Source organism: Furipterus horrens, unplaced genomic scaffold (assembly GCF_987537825.1).
Source record: "Furipterus horrens unplaced genomic scaffold, mFurHor1.1.pri manual_scaffold_5, whole genome shotgun sequence".
In the NCBI taxonomy this organism is placed as follows: domain Eukaryota; kingdom Metazoa; phylum Chordata; class Mammalia; order Chiroptera; family Furipteridae; genus Furipterus; species Furipterus horrens.
Genome location: NW_028327175.1, coordinates 51659937 through 51674824, shown reverse-complemented (window position 1 = coordinate 51674824; position 14888 = coordinate 51659937). Strand labels below are relative to the sequence as shown.

The 14888-nt window shown below is 40.5% G+C and overlaps 1 protein-coding gene across 1 annotated transcript in view; it reads right to left on the bottom strand.

The window, feature by feature from the left end:
- RASGRF2 (Ras protein specific guanine nucleotide releasing factor 2) overlaps nucleotides 1–14888 on the bottom strand; it is a 189854-nt gene that overhangs the window by 137396 nt on the left and 37570 nt on the right. The gene's annotated exons all lie outside the window — the stretch shown is intronic.

Below are 14888 nucleotides of genomic sequence, written 5' to 3'. Positions count from 1 at the left end.
GTGAACTATTACAAGCAACCCCTCTAAAATCAAAAGGAAGAAAAAGATGGCAATTATCACCACTTCTATTTATCATTTCTGTCTGGAGGGCAACATAGAAAAATAAAAGGAAAAAGACACAAAAATGGAGAGCAAGGAAAACATCAAATTCACAGATGATGTAATTATCTGTAGTAAAAAGTTATTGAAAAGTTATTAAAATAAGAACATCCAGTAAAATTGTTAAATATAAAATTAATATACAAAAATTTATTGTACTTTGGTACAATAACAACAAACAGGAAACTTAATCTTGAAAACACAGCATTTGCAATAAGAAATAAATGTAAAAAACTTAACAAATCTAAAAAACATGTTTATCATCTCTAAAAGTAATCTATAATTTCAATATATTTCAAAAAATAGGTTTCTGTGGAATAGGTTGTATCTTGTTTTGCGCGCACGTGTGTGTGTGTGTGTGTGTGTGTGTGTGTGTGTGTGTGTAATCTGACAAACTAAATCTAAAATCTGAGTCAGGGATGGGAGCAGATTTCACTTTAAACCACTCTACTTCAGGCTGGATATATTAATTACCAGACTGAGATTGTCTGGGAAGGAAATGTGACTGGAGGATTTTTTATTATGAGAATGACCAAATAAGTCACTGGGCCTGCCTAAAACTACATCCTGGGGCATGAAAGGAACCAGAGCCGCCCTGGCAGGGAGAACCAAAGACCAAAACACAGAGTTCTTTCCGTTGTCCCACCCCAACAGGACGACAGTTCTGGAGTTAAGAATTTTGAGCACAATTTTACCAAAAGGAAAAAATCGCTAAGAAACCTTGCAGGTTACCGGAGCATAAATCAGCAGCCGGTTGAGGACTCTGGGTCGCACCTGTGGTAACTCACGGCCCTTCCCCATGGCAGCCCCGAGCCCCATTAATGACAAGCTATCTTTAGTCCTTAAACCTCTCGTCCAGCCAGAGGACTAAGTCCTACAGACTAGGGGGAAATAATCTGATGAAAAGGCCACTGAGAATGGGAAGAATTGAGTTTAGCACTGTATTCAATAAACGTCCATTTAAATTTGGGGGAAAAAGAGTGGAAACTCAATAAAATAACAAATCAGTGGCTCAAAGGGCAATCCTATAAGCCCTGATGGCATTTCAGTAGCTTCTGGCTACTCTCCAAGCCCAGATGCCCAGTCCAGGGAGAGGAAACAATGAATGAACTGGACAATCTTTTGAAAGACTGCACCCAGCACCTCAACAGCAGCTGCTGCTCGGCAACACAATTAAAAGCCACCTTTAAAAGACAGCAAGGCAATTATGTTAGCAGAGTACATCCAAAGGTTAAGCCATGTCTCAGGCTAACAACGAGGGAAAGAATTTTGAGAACTACATGTTACATTTCCAAAATTTTAATTAAAAAAAAATTCAGTTCAACCACAAAAAAATTCAACACTGCCTCTGCATGTGCCTGAAAATTATTATCTTTTAGGCACTCATCAAAGTGTTCTTTGTATGTTCTGGACACGCCCTGATATAAACTCTGAATATACCAAGTATGTATGTGTTCTAGGGATTAAAAGTCACAGCAGACACCCTTGACAGGACAGTCCTCCGTGTCCTCTGACCTTCCTTACTACAGGAACTAGGAGAAGTTCCAAGGACTAAGTCATTATGGAGTGCAAGGAAGAATTAAAATAGAGTAATAATCTTGTTTATGTCCTTAAATTCAGTACCTACAGTTACAGTGATTTTTCTTTTTCTCCCCTGGATATTCTCACCTATTCCCAAATCTATTTCTCCAGGCAGATTCTCTCCCAGGTGGGGGCCCCAGATTTGTCCCACTAACCATTTCAAACATGCCTCAAACCAAACTCCCTCGATACCTTCCTTCCCTCCGTCCCACCCCCTAATGCCCCTCCTCCGGCCCCCTGCCCTCACCACTATTCCTTCTCCTCCTGTCTTCTCTCTGTCAAGTACATCTTTATCCAACACTTGTCCCAACTAGGAACATGAGCATCACCCTCAGCATCACCCTCTCATTGGCCCCACATCTGGTTTCACCAGTGCTCCTTTCTAGGACTCTCTTCCAGCTTTTATTTTCCACCGTCCAGGCTACTATTGCAGTTTATCACAGATGATGAAACACTGTGCAACTGAGAGTCTGTTATCTTAAAGCTGATCTCTCTCCCTCCTTGTATCCTGGCCGCTATTGCAGCCCAAAGTGGAGGTTAACAGCACTCCAGAAGGAGGACAGGGTGACCTAGAGAAGGCCCACGGAGTTGGGAACACAAGGAGAAGTGTGCAGAGAGGAAGGGGTTGCAGTAGACACAGGAAATAAAAGGAGGCAGAGGCCATGTGGTGTAGCCACTCACGGCTAAAATCCCAGAAAAGGGTGAGGAGTTAAAGGGGTTGATGACAAAGCCAAGGAGTTTTTGTATCACTTTCCCTTGGGGGATGTAAAAGATGTCATCTCACAGGCTGTCCTCTTTCCCCAACCCCATCCTCATGACAACACGGTGCGGTGACCCCATGGGTGCTGACCATATCATGGAAGTCAGTAAAACTGGTGTCAGAACAGCTAGGAAAAGGCAAGGCCTAAGTTTTTAGTTTAGCTACTCAGAGCCTCACTAGCTTCTAAATGGTGTGGACATTCCCAAGTGCACTAGGGAGGACTGCGGGGGAAGGTCACTGTCAGAACTCATGGGGGCACTAGGCAGTCCCAGCAAGGTGGGACCATGTAAGCAAAGTGGAAAACCAGGCCCTGAAGGACTAGGAGCTAATGGACCACAAGTTATGGCTGATCCACACTTCAGCAACAGATGCCAAAGCTGCCAGAGGCAGAGCCAGAACAACATCAGACCCCAGTTGGCACCAGCTGGGACCCCCCAAACTCTGATACACAGATACACACACAAAATCTTCAGGACATGTGAACCCCATTTACTGAGGCACCATCTTAGTGAGGTGCAGAGGGAAAAACGAAATACCAAAAGAGATCTTTTACATGATTGAAGCAGACTGAGTTTGCTACTCTCAGCTAAATGAAGTTCTTTTCTCTTTCCACTTAGTAAGTGGGGAGGGGGTCTTAAGGAGAAAGTCAGGTCAAATTTAGAAAAATACTTCCTTCGCACATCTAAGTGTAGTGAGGATAAGTCTGCGACCCTACCTCTAGTCTTACCCAAATCCCTCCAACCCAAGCTAGGTGTGGCCACAGTTCTCTTTCTCAAAAACCAACCTGAGCTTTCATGTCTGCTACAGACCCTCGCTGGTGTTTCCCTACTCTAAGAGCACATTTTACAGGCTGAAAGCACTCTTCACAAACTAGCCCCCTTCTCCATTTTTATTCTTGTCTCTTCCGACACACGACACACTCCAGCCATATTGGCCTTTCATTCCCCGCCCTCGCTCCCCGCCCCCCCCCCCCCCCCCAGAAAGATAGTTCTTTCCTCAACCTCATGCTACTGACAGTACCGGCTGCGGAGCCATCAGACCTGGGTATGAGTCCTTGTTCCTCCATGTGGTAACTCAAGTTACAAGACCTTGGGCAAGACATGTAACCTTTCTGAGACTGAGTTTTCTCAGGAACAAAATGAAGACAATGATATAGACTGGATAGGACTGAATTAGCTGACATGCTGTAGCTGGCACCCAGTAGGCACTTAACAAAAGTTAATTCCATTCTCTCTCAGTGTATCTCTTTGTCTTGACATTCTTCCTTCATCCTCAGTCTCTTCTCCAACTACAAACTCTTATTGAACTTTCATCACTTATGTCACTGAAATGTCAAGTCCTCTAAGAATCCTTCCCTGGCACTTTCTGGCCAAAAGGAGTCCCTCTGTCTTCTGGGTTTCCATAACCTCTTGCACATTATTCTTATATTACCTTGAAGTTATCCACATATGAGGCTCTCTTCCCTGCATGCTTTGTACTTGGATACTCTTGATCCTAACACTGTGCCAGGCACACCAAAGCCCTTAATAATGTTTGGTGAATAAATGATCATTAACAAAGAAACCTGAGTTGTAATTAACCTAATAAATTTGCTCTGAACAACCACACAACGATGATCAGTTTCATGACTATCTAAACACATTCAGGTAGGCATCCAGAGAAAAGATACAAAAACCTTCTTAAGCTACCAATTATATCTTTTTATTGTAAGATGGAAAACCAGAGCATGATGATCTCAAAAACCCCTAGAAAAGAAATAAGAAAAGATACCATAGGTTGGCAGATTCACCAATGATTCTTATCTTTTACATACAATGACAATAAAATGCCAGAAAGAAAACATTATGAACAGACCTAAGAAATTTAAATGTTTAGGGTCTTATTGGTATCTATCATGATTTTATATGAATTTTCATTTTTCAGGTCTCTGGTTTTTATTATAATGGGTTGGCTGCTGTTTATGCTATGTGCTTTTGCAGAGAGAACAAATGTAACCCAATATGAAAACACAAGCTCACTTAAAACTCCGCCCTTAAGCTTCTGCAAATTAGAAACGAATTTATAGGTAACAGTGTCAATTGTTGGGGGATGGTATTACAGGACCTTTTCCACTTTCTCCATTTCTGTATTATTTGAATCATTTATAATAAGCACTACAGCTATATAATCCACAATGAAAACATTTATTCATTTTCAAACCTATGTCCAGGTCATTATAATACTACTTATGTAACCAGAGAACATAAATGATGTTAGTCAAATAACTGATGTTCAAGAGAAGGTTAAAAATCACCATGGGTTTCCTTAAAAATATACAGCAGAAAAAATAATGTCTTAAAAAATGTTTTTCCATACATATGATTATTTGGATGGCACTGCAGGGTTTTAAATTGTTACATGTGTTGTTGAAATGTTTCAGTTTTAGATTCAGAGAACTAAAACCAACACGCTCTGCAGCCATTGAGGCAGAAAACCCTCTTCAGCACAGCCCCTGTCAGGGAGGGGTGAGTGGAGCCCCACAGGAACTCCCCAGGGTTTTCTCCTCTTGGGCTGTCAGATTTCTAACCTTGAAAGTCAGATGCTGGCTGGATAAAGAAATGGATGCCTTATCAACTGTCCCTGGCTCAGTGGCTTACACACATGGGGTCAGTGACCACAGTAACACAGCAGCCTGGGACCACAGCAGGGCTCTAAAGGGAGAGGAGAGCTCCAGCCCCACCTGGGCCTTGGGGTGTGACCTTCCTCGTCCCCAGGAATGTGAATACAGTCCATCTCTATATCGCGGTTCACTTATCACGGCCTCACTGTATCATGGGATTTTAAAAATATTATATTTAATTATTTATCGTGGATTTTTTGCTATATCGCAGGACTTTGAGGTACTGTATACGTATGTTGTTCAAGTTACGTAGGTTTAAGAGTGTAGGATAAATGTACGGTTCCTACTTTGCGGGTGGGAGGGGGAGGGCTTCTGGAACGTAATACCCGCGAGAAGTGAGGGAACACTGTAACACTATTCAGTGGCCCTCTACAGCCCAGACCACAGCTCTCCCCCAATGGCCCCATGGGTTGCCATGACCAGCCATCCCTGTCAGAAGGGGGACTCCCAGTGGTTCATGAGGTGGAGATGGAAAAAACCACAGACAGCAATTCTGCGGTCTAGGTGCACCTCCAAAGCAATAATCAAGTATGTTGCCATGTTCTCCTTCCTATGATTCATTACCTCCTCCTCTTTCTCCTTTCCCCCTTTCTTCTTTTTTCTGTAACTGCTTGTAAAGTCGAAGTGAAATATATTTTAAACATTTGTCCTTATTCTAATTTTGACTCTGAAGAGTTTAACTTCACCCAAACTGACAACCAAGCTATCTTTAACATTGACGAGAGCATCCGGTCATTTCCTGATACACGGCCAGTGCTCTGTAAGAGAAAAGTATCCCACCCCTGAGCCTTCAGGGCACAGACGGATTGCTCTAAATCTGATTTGCTGCCACTGCCCTGGCAGCATGTGAGGGAGAAAACAGACGAGACAGACTGAAAATAACACTAAGGTGAACATCGTAAACGGGGAAATGCTTCATGTTTCTTGATACCATTCCCTCCACTTCTCCTGGCCTTCCTCTTTTGTACTTCCTCTCATGGAAATGTTTATCACAAGGGACTTCTCTGCCCATTGCATCTGGTCACCATTTGTGCCAGCTGGTGGGGCACTAACTGAAAAAGAAAAGTTAAAGCATCGTGCCCTTGACCCAGCCCCTTGGTCTCTAGGAGAGAAAACATTCCCTTCTTCTGCCTTAGTGAATGTTTCTGTATACTGGGATCATTTCTTTACCACAACTCTTTCTCATGGGCATTTAGCTACAAAAGGATTCTATGTAAATTAAAAGGAGACTGATTTTTACACCTATTCCATCTTCTCATAGCATGGCTATATATTGAGGTTCATTCTTTATTGTTAAAACATATGTCAAGTCATCTGACTCTCTCCTCCAGGTCTTCCTAGAAACAAAGATCTAAGATGCTTAAGGCTTTCCTCCTTCCCTATTGGTTCACTTCCTTTTCAGTTCCAAGACTCAGAGGTCTTGGCATGGGTGTGTAGTTGCTGCATTACCAACCAACTTCACCAATTCATACCAGCACCTGAGCAAGCAGAGTCGTTCAGCAAATGGAGCCCCAGGCTACATGGCAGGACATCAGGATTCTCATCCTGCCTCTGTGACCTCTGGCAAATTCTTCTGGGTTCATTTTCCTCTTGAGCCAAGTAAAGAAGAGCCCACCTCTCCCACTAATCCCCAAGGTGAAGATCCAATGCAATAATATACTTCAAAGTGTCTTGAAAAGCATGAAGCCTGTCTTGTCATTGCTATGGAGGTGAAATGACCAGATCTCCCTTGGGAATCAGTCACTTTAAGTATGCCTAAGACCCTGAACTCAGTCCAGATCTGCAAAACAGGGTAATTGGTGTGTACATTCTTCCCCTACCCCCGTGCTTTCTTCAGATAACAGTGTGTGGGAAAAGAAGAAAAAGATGTATTAAAATTATAAACCAGAACACTGGGTACTTATTAATTAAGAAGAGGTCATACTGGTTTGTTGTGGTGGTTATTTGTTGGTTTTATTCCTGTGGGGTTTGTGTGTGTGTGGTTGTTTCAGATTCATGATGAAGAGTTCTAATTCTCCCAAAGGCTTAAGGAAGAGTGGTATTTTGAATCTTCAATGACATGCAAGGGATTGCTGAATGATTTGTATAATAGAACCAAAGACACACACTATAAATTTGAAACTATAAATAAAGCAAAACATTAGGACGCATAAAACCCACAATATGCTGCAATATCAAGCTTTTAATAACTAGCTCAGATGTATTTTTCTATTAAACGTTTTTTATATTTTAATTTAGCAAGAATTTAACTTAGACTACAACTCGAGGTGTAAGAGTTTAACTGCCTCCTACTGTGGTTTCCTACCACAAATGGAAAAATACATTGTGTCTGGCTTCCCAATTTCATAAAGAACTGAGATTCAACTGTGCTCACTGGAGAGTGACAGGACAAGGGGTCAGAAAACCTGTCATTTTAAGAAGGGCTAAAATAACTTGATATATTTGGTTGTTCTTCCTATCCTTGAGAATTTATTATATAAAAATTGGAACAGAGAAACTTTCATCAACCAAGGGATCTGAGCTTCCATAAATAGGCAGGCATATGATACATGGTGGCTAAAGTAGTCATCCCTGTCTTGCCGGAAAAGGCAACATTCCTCTCCTTGTTTTGTTAAATTCTCACGCAAGTTCCTGCCTTTCTCTTGTATTACCAGTCCAGACAGGGACAGATGTTTGATCTATGTGATTGGCTACACTACACCCCACCCCATTTCCTTATTATCTTTAGAAAGAGACATTTAATTCTGAGCCACTGATTGAGCACACTTGTGAATTCAGTCACATTTGCCACAGCCTTCTCTTACAGTGAGGTCACTAAACTTGATCACCACTCCAATGTGTAATCTGAAACCTCTAACTTCACTGGTTCTAAAGAATGAAACCTCCAAAACCTTTCAACTTCTTGTCATCTTCACCACTTTCTCAATTTCACCATTGGTTTTATTTATTTTCCATTTGCCAACCTTACACTTATTTTGGCAAAAAGTATGTACAATGAAAATGTATGCTGTTAACAGCTGGGGCAATCAGTGCCACTTAACAAAGAAAATACTCTGGCACAGAGAGTTGAGCAGGTGTTAGAGTTCACCTGCTGCTCCAAGTCTTGAGGTGCTCTGTCAAAAAGGAGCCGTGGTGATGCAAAAATGCACAGGGAAAGTGGGGGCAATGGGTTAGACTTTAGATTTCCCCTGTGTGGCTCCAGAAGGCACAAGGCAGAATAATGGATTAAAGTCAGAGATTTGGAAGACTTCTCTAAAAATGGCATGAGATGCTATAGCCAGTTGACCATCTCTCAGTAGTGTTTAGAAAAGGGATTCCTGCCCTTGGAAAACTGAACCAGATGGTCTCTAAGACCCCACATTATCAAAATCTTGAGTAGCTACAGCAGAATCTAGAGTTCTAACATCAAGGTATGCAATAAAGGATACATATGAACAACAGTTAGACCACTGTTCCAACCTCGTTGTTCAACACCTCCATATTTATTGCATAGCAACTTACCAAAATAGGACTAAAAGAAAATACAATCTAAGTAAAGAAATAATTCTCACAATGACCCATGATTGATTCCCATTTTATAGATGAGTAAATAGGATTAAAGAGGCATGACAGTCTTCCCTAGTCCACCAGGATATGTGCCCTAAGCTGTAGGCCCAGGAGTACTCACACCCGTCCACCCACACTCCATTGCTTATTCTTAAGAAGATTACAATTTAGCTAAAGAGTTAAATCAGGCATTCATAAAACAATTAAATAACAATGTAAAATTAAATAGCAGTGTAAGATGTGCCAAAGTGTTAAAATGGCAGCCACCATCATTTATTTTTTCAGATTATTACACATTTGAAATAGTTGGTCCTGTATATAGACCACACAGCCTGATTCTGGCCTATTAGAAAATATTTGCTATAAATGAAGACAATAAATGCTATAGGAGATCACTGCACAAACAGATCAAAATGCATTTGAGTTGTTCCCAAAAGCTAAGTCTGAGAGGACTGGAGTATCCAGACAAAGATTGTCCAGAGTGTGGAAAGAGTAAGTGAGAACAGACTAGCAGAGGTCTCTTGCTGGATGGCACAAGGGAAACTCAGAGCCCTTCAAACTTCTCTATTACTGCCAATGCCAACAGATGTGGACACTTCTGTTGCTCTTCCCACTCACATCTCTATACCCTATTCACCTTCCCAAGAGAGGAGTCAGCATCTGATCTGCTTGCTCAGCATTTCCATTCAATGGATTGGTTTTCCATGCAGATGGGTCCAATGCCTTGAAGAACAGGATGAGTAACCTTTCTCTCTCAGTGGCACCTGCACTTAGGTGAGCAAGACTAGCTGGCCATCATCGTGGAGAGGTAGCTGATCCTAATGTTGACTTTGTTGGTCCTAACGCCAGCCTGTCTGGGTTCAAGTCCTATTAATGTCCCTTATTAACTTACATATCCTTGAGCAGGTTGCTTAGTTTCTCTGTGCTTCAGTTTTCTTATTTAAGAATGTGGATAACTGCCATAGCTACTTCACAGAGTTATTGTGACCATTAAGTGAGTTCTTACAAGTAAAGGACTTATGTATGTACATGAAGGTAATTTCACTAACAAATTTGGGTTTTCCCAGCTCTTTATTTGCAGGGTCTGAGTATACAGATTCAAACCTGCAGACTCAAGGGAAACAGGAAGCTCCTCTTTCAATGTTGAGCTCAGGCCACATTGTCCTGAAGAAAAGAAAAGAAAAGGAAAGGAAATAAAAGGAAAGAAAAGGAAAGAATTGTATGTCCAGCTAACTCCCATTGTAGTAGGAAGGGATCGGTCCCATCAACCTACACTAGAGCTTTATGAAGGCACTTGGTGCCAGTGGGGAGGGGATGATTCAGCATCAGAACCCAGCTTGGGAAAGATCCCAGGAAAGAGTGAACTCTCTGCCCCCAGGGAAGAAGGACTGCTTCATGGTACAAAGTGGTCTCTCAGGAATGAGTAAAGGTCAATGTAAATTCTCAAGTTGCTGAGATTGAAATCAGCATTTAGACAAAAGGATACTCAAGTTCAAGCTTCCTTCCAACACAGAAAAGAATCTTAAGGGCATGTTTTCTGGGAGGAGTTGGTCAATTTGAAACTACAATCAGAAACTTTTGAACAGATTACATGGTGAAAAAAAATAAGCACATGATTTTGATGCCATCTATATCAATAAAAATACAAGAAGAAGAAATGGATTAGCTGCTGTTGGTAAGAGACTACTGATTTTAACTCATTTCTGACTATTGTATAATACAAATCTTTCTAACTGAAACACACTTTTGGAAACACCTTTACACTTCCAGTACTACTGTGGCTTTCCCAAAGTTGCTTATATCAAAAGACTTTCCACTTTCAAAGGTCTTTTGATCAGAGTAAGAAGCATCAAAGTGAAATCAAGTTGAGTCTGAAGGACAATCAAAACATATTGTTGAAAAATATATAAACATTTAATTAATACGTATTAAAGTCCAAGTTGTTTTCAAAGTAGGGAAAAAATAGCATGTAGGGACATTAGTGGGGTGTGGCTTGTTATTTAGACCTCACTGGAAATATTTTCCTTCGTATCTTGAAAGCCTTTTATTATCACTCAGGAACATTTTTTAACTTGGAAGTGACCTTAAAGATTGTCTGATAAAAACTGCCTCATTCTACAGCCAAGGCAACAGTAAATTTCCTAACACATGGCCAGGCAGAGGCAGACCTGGAACTCTGACCCACAATTCTTGCCCCCTAATCAATGCTCCCTCCAGTACGCAGTCTATATCACCAAGAAAAGGACCCCTTTCGTTTCTCAAATGGAAAGGAGAAAACACTGCAAAATACAATGTTTCCCTATCCCAGGTATGTATTCAAGAGAAATGAAAACACACGTCCACACAAAACTTGTCTATTCGTGTGTACAGCAGCATTACTCATAATAGCCAAAAAGTGGAAACAACTCAAATATCTATCAATTGATGCATGAATAAACAAATGTAGTACATCCATAAAATGGAACATGATTCAGTCATAAAAAGGAATGAAGTACTGATACATGCTATAATATGGATAGGCCTTGAAAATATTGTGCTAAGTGAAAGAAACCAATCACAAAGCACTAGACAATTCCATTTATAAAAAATATCCAGAACAGGCAAATCTATAGAGATAGAAAGGAGATTAGTGGTTGCCTAGAGCTGGGGGACATTGGGAGAGGTAGGTGGGAATAGCTAAGTGATGAGAGGTTTATTTTTTGAGGTAATGAAAATGGTCCAGAATTCATTATAGCAATGAATGTGGCTGAAAACAAATATTAAGAACTTATCAGTGTGCACGACATTTCTGTTCCAAGGAAAGAACAATACTGATGATATCACACTGAGGAGAAAACAATCATCTCCACAGGTTATGATTTCAGTCAGGGCATTTACTCCATTTCCATATCTACTGCATTACAGTTGGTCCCATTGCCCAGGCTCTGGGACTCCTGCCTTTGTCTGTTAATATGACAAATTATCCGGTACCACTTCAGCTGATGAAATGACCAGTTTAAATAGCAGAAGTCAGGCTTGGTTAAGAGAGCCCCCTGTTTTAAAGAATGGTATGTTATTAAGATATAAGAAATGCATCTGTTTCAAATGATTTGACCAAGTAATTAGATGTCCGGTGGTTCTCATGTGAAAGCCAATTGGTAGAATGTTGCTACTAGATGCACAGCCTCATGGCCCAACATCACAACCAAAACAGCCTCTTAGTGAGCCCTACTTCTTAGCCACAGAGTCCGCAACTCTGTGAAGATACATACCACTGTGTGGTCAGTAGGTGGATCACTGCCTGGGAACAAAAGGGCATGCAGCAAGTAACTGGCCACACGCTATTGCCTTTCAATCAAAGAGAACTCTAACCCAAGTGCATCCAAAACTCTGCAGCTGAGTATTATTTTTTTCTCTCCAGTTAAATAACAGGAAACTGCTCATTGTGTTTATTAGGGTTCAGCAGCAAGAGCTTTATTCTGGCTACAGGCCTCAGCTCACTGCAGAGAACCTAAATGCTCTTAGGCTCTGACCAGGCCCGCCTGCCAACAAGAACACAAGTCAGCTCCCAGGTCTCATTTCACCAACAGCTTTGTGTCAGGGACCGTGCTTTCCGGCAGGAATTTTTAAGCAGTAGGGTGGAGATATATGCACCCTTATTAGCATCACTAAGTTAAATGAGCACCTCTTTAGGAGAAGCCCCCTAACTATTATCTCCAGGACTTTCATGGAAGATATAACACAGCGGTAGGCACACCAAAGGCTGGCCTCAGCACAGTTTGGAGAGGAAAATATAGCCTTCTTTTTTCTAAAACAATTCAAAAAAGGTAGGCTCTCTGTTTCTGTAGTCTATATAGTTCAGCCTCGGCACTGACCTTGTGTTTCAAAATATATTTCTATTTTGATACCTGAAAGCAATATAAATTGTTTTTATAGAATCTTACTGATCAATTACACCTCAGTAAAGCTCTAAAATTATTCATTTTTATGAATAAACTTCAAATACAGACCAACTTTTCCTTTATTTAAAAAAACTGCCTCTTTGTGATATTTTTAAAAATTAAGATAGCTTCTCTCATGTGGTAACTAATCATTACTTTGACAACTTCATGTCCATGGGACAAAGGAGTTCAAGGGACTCTTGTTAATAGTTTCCATCTGGTTTAAAAACAACCAAAATCACTTTTTCCCTAAGTAGCTCCATGACCAAAGCCAGTTCTACCATTCTACATGCCAAACCTGTCATAATAAGTGTAAAACATTGCTGACATTTTATTGTCAGGGAAAATGGTAATTCAATTATCCGATATTCCATTTTATTCTGTCTGGTGAGATAGCATCTTGCAATATTCTGAAAAATGATGGCTAATTACAAAATTTCCAGATCTACACGATATATACTGTTATTTACATGAGCCTGGTATTCCACAAGTACAAGTACATTTTAAAATCTATATCATTACTAAATAAAGGTACAGTAAAGATCTTTTTTTCTTTCTTACTTCTTCCACAGATGCAAATTTACTCAACAGTAGTCAAAGGCCCTTCATTTTAATATCTACAATCAGTTGTTCACAATGACATAATTGCATCTTCTGAGCCACAGAAAATATTAAGAATGGATAAGTCACCACAAGGTTTATTCAGATGCTTCTAAACTACCCTCAGTTTTCGTTTTTTTTCATCATCCATCATTTAAAACAGATAGCAAATGAATGGATTTTAACTGCTATCTGGTGATTTTTGTAAATACTTTGATCAAAACATAATGCTAAACCAGTGTCCAGAATGCAAATACAGGAAGGGAAAGCAGATAAATAATTAGATGTAATTCAGGGAAGAAAAAGACCCTGAAAATGAAGTAAACAGATTAAATAACTACCCCCTACATAAATGGGAATAAGTGTTAAATGCTAAACAGCCACCTTTACTTCTTCCAGCCAAATAAAACTAGAAGGAAAGGTTGTTGATATATCTTTCATAAATATAGACTCTAAACTGAATATATAGAGTAGCTTCCAACTGAACCACTGATGCAAAATCACTTGCTGAAAAACTACAGTGATAACCAAATTAATTCCACGTGTTGATGTTTCTTCATAAATAAACTAATCAGATGAAACCATTACCAACTGAAATGTTTGAACAGTTTCCTTCCACTCCCTGGAGACCACCAATTCTGTCTCCACTCAAGGGAACACAGAAGACAAAGACCTTGTTCAGACCAGCAGATACAGAGAAACCCAAATTTCCCCTCTATGAAACCCAGATTTCTAAGTGGCTACCATGGCCAAAACTAAGCTGGGCACTATTGACCTGTAGATGAGAAACTTTCTCTCAACCCTCAGGGAGGTTATAATCTTAAAGCACCAGAGAGGCAAGAAACAAGTTTTTTAAAAAAGGATAACATTAGATTCCATAAGGAAGTTGCTCTGGGTTTTCAAAAGAGGTGAACAGTGTGTGTGTGTGTGTGTGTGTGTGTGTGTGTGTCCGTGAGAAAGTTCTCTGGGCATCAGTCATCCCCGTCATACCTTTTAATTGCCCAGGGGTAGTGTCTGTGCTCAAGGAGGGAATAAGTCCTGACTCTCTGAGTGCAAGAAAATATTCATGGTCCCAAGGGAAAAGCAATGAGATCTGAGGGTGCTAAATGCCTGTGTTCTCCAAAAAACTCATACGTTATATCCTAACGCCCAATGATAAGGTGTCAGGAGATGGGGACATCAGGAGGTGATTAGGTCATGAGTAGATTGCTCATGAATGGGATTAGTGCCCTCATAAAAGAGATTCCAGAGAGATCCTTCACTCCTTCTACCATGTGAGGAAACAATGAAAAGATGACCATCTATGAACCAGAAGGCAGGCTCTCACCAGACACGCAATCCACTCATGCTTTGATCTTGAACCTTCCAGCCTCCAAAAATTGTGGGTGATAAATTTCTGTTGTTTATAAGCCACCCAGACTATGGTACTTTGGTATAAACTAAGTCAAAGGTAACTCTAAAGTGGCACTGAAAACTGAGAGCTCATGTGTAAAAAGAATAAAACATACCGATACTGCAGGGACGTACTTTGGACATGTATGTACTTTTCAGGGATACTTACAAGTCTGTGCCTTGCTGTGAATCTAAACTTAGGCAGCAAAGAAATCCAACAAAGGCAAGTAACTCACCATTCAAACCTATCGTTAGCTCAGAGTATCTTATCCTTGATTAAACTTATCCTAGGGAAGATTCATCTAATGAAGAAAAGCTTCTTTTGTAAATC